General features: G+C 42.6%; 1 long non-coding RNA gene across 1 annotated transcript in view; it reads right to left on the reverse strand.

The window, feature by feature from the left end:
• LOC129703446 (uncharacterized) overlaps positions 1 to 4,290 on the reverse strand; it is a 43,375-nt gene extending 39,085 nt beyond the window's left edge. The window contains exon 1 of the long non-coding RNA XR_008724559.1: positions 2,032 to 4,290. This is a non-coding gene — a long non-coding RNA (uncharacterized LOC129703446). The remainder of the gene's footprint in view (positions 1 to 2,031) is intronic.
• Between the last annotated feature and the right edge of the window lie 1,710 nt (positions 4,291 to 6,000).

Raw genomic sequence — 6,000 nt, forward strand, 5'->3', positions numbered from 1 at the left:
TCAATAATTTCCCTACTCACCTGCGGCTTACTGGCCTATGTATCCCTGGATTCTTTCTACTACCATTCTTAAATAGAGGAACAACATTTGCCACTCTCCAGTCATCTAGGACCTCACCTCTGGCTAGAGAAGATGCAATAATTTTCATCAAGGCTCCTGCAATCTCCTCTCTTGCCTCTCTCAATAAACTGGGATAGATCCCATGAGGTCCTGGGGATTTATCCATCTTAACCTCAAACTGCCCTTGCATATTAGTATTCTCCACACTGATCTCATTGTCCACCATGTCCTTCCCCTTGGTGAAAACAGATGCAAAGTACTCGTTTATTACCTACATATCCAGACTCCAATCATAAATTCCCTCCTTTAATCTTGAGAAATCCTACCCTCTCATTTGTTAACTGCTTGTTTTTAATATGGATATTAATATAGATTTTCTTCAATCTGACATGCCAAAGCCATTTTGTGGGCTCTTGTGGCACTTCTAATTGTCCATGTGTTCTTTCCCCCTTTCTATATATTCCATGAAGGACCTATCAGATTCCAACCTCATAAACTTTGCATGTGCTTCCTTTCACTTTTTGACTAAATTTACAACCTTTTTGGTAAGGTTCGCTTACTTTGCTATCCTTATCCCTTCACCTTACTGGAACATGTCAGTTCTGAATATCGATCAACTCGGGTCCCTTTAAAATCTTTTCTTTCTCACCTTAAACCTCTACCCATTTGTTTTAAACTCCCCTACCTTGGGGGAAAATATTGTGTCTATTTGCCTTATCTATGTCCCTTGTAATTGTATAAACATCTAGGTGGTCACCCTTCAGCTTCCTACACACTGGGGAAAAAATAACCACTTATACAGTCTCCCATTATAGCCCAAACATTCCAAACCTGGTAACATCCATGTACAGTAAATCTTTTTTGCATCCTTTCCAGTTTAATGAGGTCAATCTGCAACCCATTTCCCATAGTATGGCAGCCCAACCAAAATCCACTAGCCCCAGGCTTGAAAGACACAGCTGAGCCCAGGCAGCAAGAAAGCTGTCAGATGGGGGAGATCTTTAAAATCGTTCTTCCCTGTCCTGAGTTTCCCCATGAGAATTTTTTTCCCCCTTCACATCCACCTGATCACATCACTTTTTTACTTTTTTCTTTAATCACTTCCATCACATTATTCCTCTAACTCGTATAAGAATGAATTCATTCCATATTTTATGAGAAATGTGGTGTTGCCATATCAACCATTGTAAAATATTTAATACACATCATGATTCATGTTACAAACTTGGCTGGGAGAGATGAATTTGTTGGGATTCCAGCATAAAATTGCTCCCGAGCTCCTGGCTCTTGCAGTGTGTCAGATTTCCAGAGGCACTAAAAGTACGCTGCACAGAGACTGAACTGGAATACTGCCTCGATCACAAGGATCTGGATATACACAGATCTTGATCATTCCCCCTTGGCAATCTCCATTGGAAATTTGACATTTGCTTTCACGAGGAATGTGTGGAACTGATGGAGTGCATCCCATTGCAACTAGATAGTCCACAGAAATGGCCAGTTTGAAATGGCACAGCCAGGGACTCTGTCCGGGCCAATACTTTCTGTGGGTTCACCCTCAGGAATGCCAACCTAACACCTAACATACTTGGGTCTGATGGGACGGATGTCATTGCCCCTTTGGCCTTCTGCTCAAAGCGAGCATAGAGAGCATTAAGTTCATCAGGTAGGGCCGCACTATCACCAGTGATATTGCCTGACTTCACTTTGTGGCCAATTTAGGTATTCAGATCGTGCCACATTCTGCGGGTATCCGAATGATTATACTCAGACTCAAGTTTGTCCTGGTATTGTCTCTTGGCATCCTTGATGCTTTGCAAACATTGTAGTGGGCCTTCTTGTACCTCTGGATCATTTGACTTCTATGCAGTGGACCCAGCCTTCACCTGTGAATGTACCTCATGGTTCATCCATAGTTTCCAGTTGGGGAACACTTAGATTGTCTTCTTCGGCATGCACTCTTCAACTTACTTGCTGATGAAGTCAGTCACAGCAGTGGTGCACTCATTTAGGTTGGCTACAGAATCCCTGAATATGGACCAGTCCACTGAATCAAAGCAGTCACGTAAAGATGTAATCCGTGTCCACTGACCAGCATTGACCAACTCTCTGTACCAGATCCTCCTGGTTACGTTTTGGTTTGTAGGTAGCCTTGCCTTGTACTTTCACAGCAAATCAGCTACATTCTCATTAATCATGCCTTATATGTTTTCACTTGAGGTCTGTGGTCTTTGTACAGACTCAGGATGGATGATTGTGCAAACCCTTTTTGCTGCGACTTCACACTAAGCTTTTTCATCTGTGCCCAAGATTCTTGCAGCTGCTCTAAACTTGCTTGTAGCCCCTTTTGTTCTCTTTGCAAGAGCTCCCTGCTTGAGTAGCAACCGTTGGTCAGTAAGGAGTTACACCAGTTGTTCTTTCGCAAGCTTAGCATTTTTGTGAGGTTTCTTGTTCCAAGCAGGCAGCTTGGCCTGCTAACATCTTCACAGTTTGTTGCTGTCTACATAATGGGTAACCATGGAAACGCAATCCCTCTACTTTCCTTGGGTGAGCGGCTGGCCAGATTCAACATGGCACAATTTTCACCGTACCATTTAAAGCAAAAGTCTGAGCAAAATATAAAGTGTTATGTTTCTTGTTTATTTAGATTTGTTGTTCCTGGTTAGATTTCAGTTTATTTTCCAACACTTTTCCGTTTCATTAGGGAATTTCTCACGATGTTGCCAACGTCCCAATTTCCGAATTAGGAGTTACACAACAACCCACACATGTTTTGTGTTAATGATCTTGGTATTCAAAATCCCAGGATACAGCTCACTGCTGTATTTTATTGCATTTTTTTGCTTTTTTTCTATTTCTGTTCCATACACAAGGATCAACAGAACTAAAGAATGTCTTTCTGATATTGGATTTTAACACTGGATTCAGATGGTGACAGATTTTGTAGAAATACTGGCCATTTTTGGGCAATTTTCTGAGGTGCCTGAGTGCAGCGAAATAAATACTTTGGCTGCTTCTAGAAAACTTGTCCAACTCGAATTTGCTGTCATCATTTAGAGTTTCATTTGAATTAGAAACTGCCCGCATATGTTTCAAATGTCCGATATAATTGTCGTTCCACTCTATGCGGTTTATTTGCAAAATAAGTAATACGGTGTCAATCATTGCCTCGCAGTTTCACCATAATTAGTTAAACATGACCTTGAATGCAACACTGCAGAACTCCCTTGATGATTCATTGACATCATCGGTGACCATTCCTCTGACCCAGCACTGCCTTTGGAATTAGACACATTCCTGAAAGTCCCATTACTTGATGTCTGAATGCTCCTGTCCAATATATTCATTCTCACAGTGTCATGCTTGTCCCACCAACAGAAAATAAACCTACTTTTCATTACGATAGACACAAAATGCTGGAGTAATTCAGCGGGACAGGCAGCATCTCTGGAGAGATGGAAAGGGTGACGTTTCGGGTCGAGACCCTTCTTTCATTACCTGACTGGCTGATTCATGAATGTCCATCACGCAGGAATTATTTTTAATTCCATTCCTGATATTTCTTTCATTTTTCAAGATTTTTCTCCCCCTGATTAGTTATGGAGAAAGGTTGAAAAAGGAGTAGAAAGTCTGCTTCTCTTCCCTCGGATGCTGAGAGATTCTAGGGAAGGAGTAGCACAGGGAATGCAACAGTGATGAGTGGTTGAAAGGAGAATTGGGGCTTGTGGTGAAGATTAGAATGAAGTCGAGGATAGAGATGGGAAGAAATTGTGAAACATAAGACATTTCCAGTTGGGGTCAAACCAGGATTTTGGGTATCACACAATGTGAGCCCAACCCGGATTCAGGTAACTCTTGGTTCAGGCCCAACTTGCTTTTGTAACCAGAGTAATTATGCGGTTCTCCTTTAGCAGACATCTAAGATCATAATATAATCATCTAACTGTACAGCAATCTTACACTGAGGCTTAATTTTCAGATGACAAAATGGATCAGATGAGGATTTTTTTCATCCAGAAGGTGGTTGGAATCTGGACCAACTGCCTGAGCAGTGGTGGAGACTGGTACTTTGACATTATTTGAGAAGTATTTAGATGAGCACTCAAATTACCAAGGCATAGAAAGGTATGGACCAAGTGCTGGCATATGGGATTAGTATAGATGGGCACTTAGTTGGCATAGACAAGGTGGGCTGAATAGTCTGTTTCTGTTCTGTATGGCCTTATAAATCCTGGGGAGAGATGGTCTGTAGTTTCAGATATTCTATGTGCTTCCTCTCCTTTCTGTTCATATATCGTGATCTACTCATGCAATTCTGATACATGTTATAATCTCCTTGCTATTGCCAGCACTCTCAATTATGTCATCGCGTTTGTGTAGCGCCTTATTCTCTCTGTTTTCCCTTCTCCTCTTCTTTTATCTATTTGCCAGCTTTTTGTTCCTTGCTTTGCTTCTCTTCTATGGCTCTTCTCCTTTGTCGGCTCCTCTGCTTTATCTTCTCCTCTTTGTTGAACAATCTTTCTGCAAACCCAGGAATTCCTGTTCTGGTGCTGGATGAAACTAGCTCTATTGGTTTGTAATTGTACATCTATTGTTAGTTAAATTTAAATCTGAGAGGCTAGGAGTGGAGCACATCTGAGTCGCCTTTTTTGGATAGGGCATGGATTCAGGAAAAGATCTTTTTGAGAGATCATGGGCTCAAAACAACGGCAAAATGGGGACTAGTTTAGATAGGTCCCCTATTGGTGAGCGGCTGATGACGATGGACCCTAGGATGGCCGACTTCATCTACAACTAGTAGTCGATTCATTCTGTACTCTGGTCTCCGCATCGCTAGTGCTTGGATTATTGCTGATAGCTAACTAGATGGGGAGGGGCTTCTGAAAAAGGTAACTATGACTTCTTTCGTAACATGCAGATTGAACACCAGCCCTTTTTTTGGTTCTCTTTTCTCTTCTGCTACAATTATCTTCTAACATTTCAAAAGGTTTTTATTAGCGATGGAGATATTGGACCAAAAAATTCCGTTCAAATTACCATGTGGTTTAACATAGTGAGATGGAATCTTATCCTAGGCTCAGTACCAGCCGATTTTACTCGGCGTTAGAAGGTTTTTAAAGAGAATTTGGCAATGATTGACCGCCAGGCGCAACAAATCTTACACTCGAGAGTGTACTGTCTTGCGAGTACACCTCAGTGAATGCCTGATGGGGTGGATCATGGCCCGACAATTACAAAGGTGGGTCTGACACAGTCGATTGTTTTTTCTCTTCTGAGTGGTCAGCTTCTGATCACGCCTTGCATGAGTTCCGAGTATCTCTAGTGGAGGCAGTACCATATCTCTGCGGGCAGCGAAGCCCAGTTCCGTCGTTTCGATATAGGTGCTATCTGCCCGGCCTCATCTAAGAGCAGTTGGGCATCAGGATCTCTCCCCCCTACCTACCCCCCCCCCCCCCCCCCGCGCAGTGAGGATCCATTGATTCTGGGCATTTTACACTCTTTACTCAGCTAGCCTACTGAAGGCAGTAGTAGGACACGACGAAACGCCGCGCTCCTAAAGCGCGCTGCTATTTTTTACCAACCGGGCGACGGAACTCAGAGTCGATGCATGTCTTGGAGTGCAGAGCGAGCTGGCAAAAAAGGGCAATTTCTGGTGACCTCCACGCAACCAGAACACCTATGGACACCCTCCCTAGGTACGTAATGAATGGACTTGTCTTTCTCAATTAGACAGTCGACGGCCCAAGAATTGAACGTTATCGGTTTTTTGCATCATGCTAGGTTTCTTGCCAACCTGTTCTTGTTGAGATTTACCCATGAGAAAGGGTAAATGTCTAAGTGTAAAATTATTTGTGTGGTCTGTGTTCGTGTTGATTGTGCTACAGATGTCTAAGATTTGTAATCTATACACTGTACGCTGACAACTACATACTTGTGCGC

Source organism: Leucoraja erinacea, chromosome 14, assembly GCF_028641065.1.
Source record: "Leucoraja erinacea ecotype New England chromosome 14, Leri_hhj_1, whole genome shotgun sequence".
Lineage (NCBI taxonomy): Eukaryota > Metazoa > Chordata > Chondrichthyes > Rajiformes > Rajidae > Leucoraja > Leucoraja erinaceus.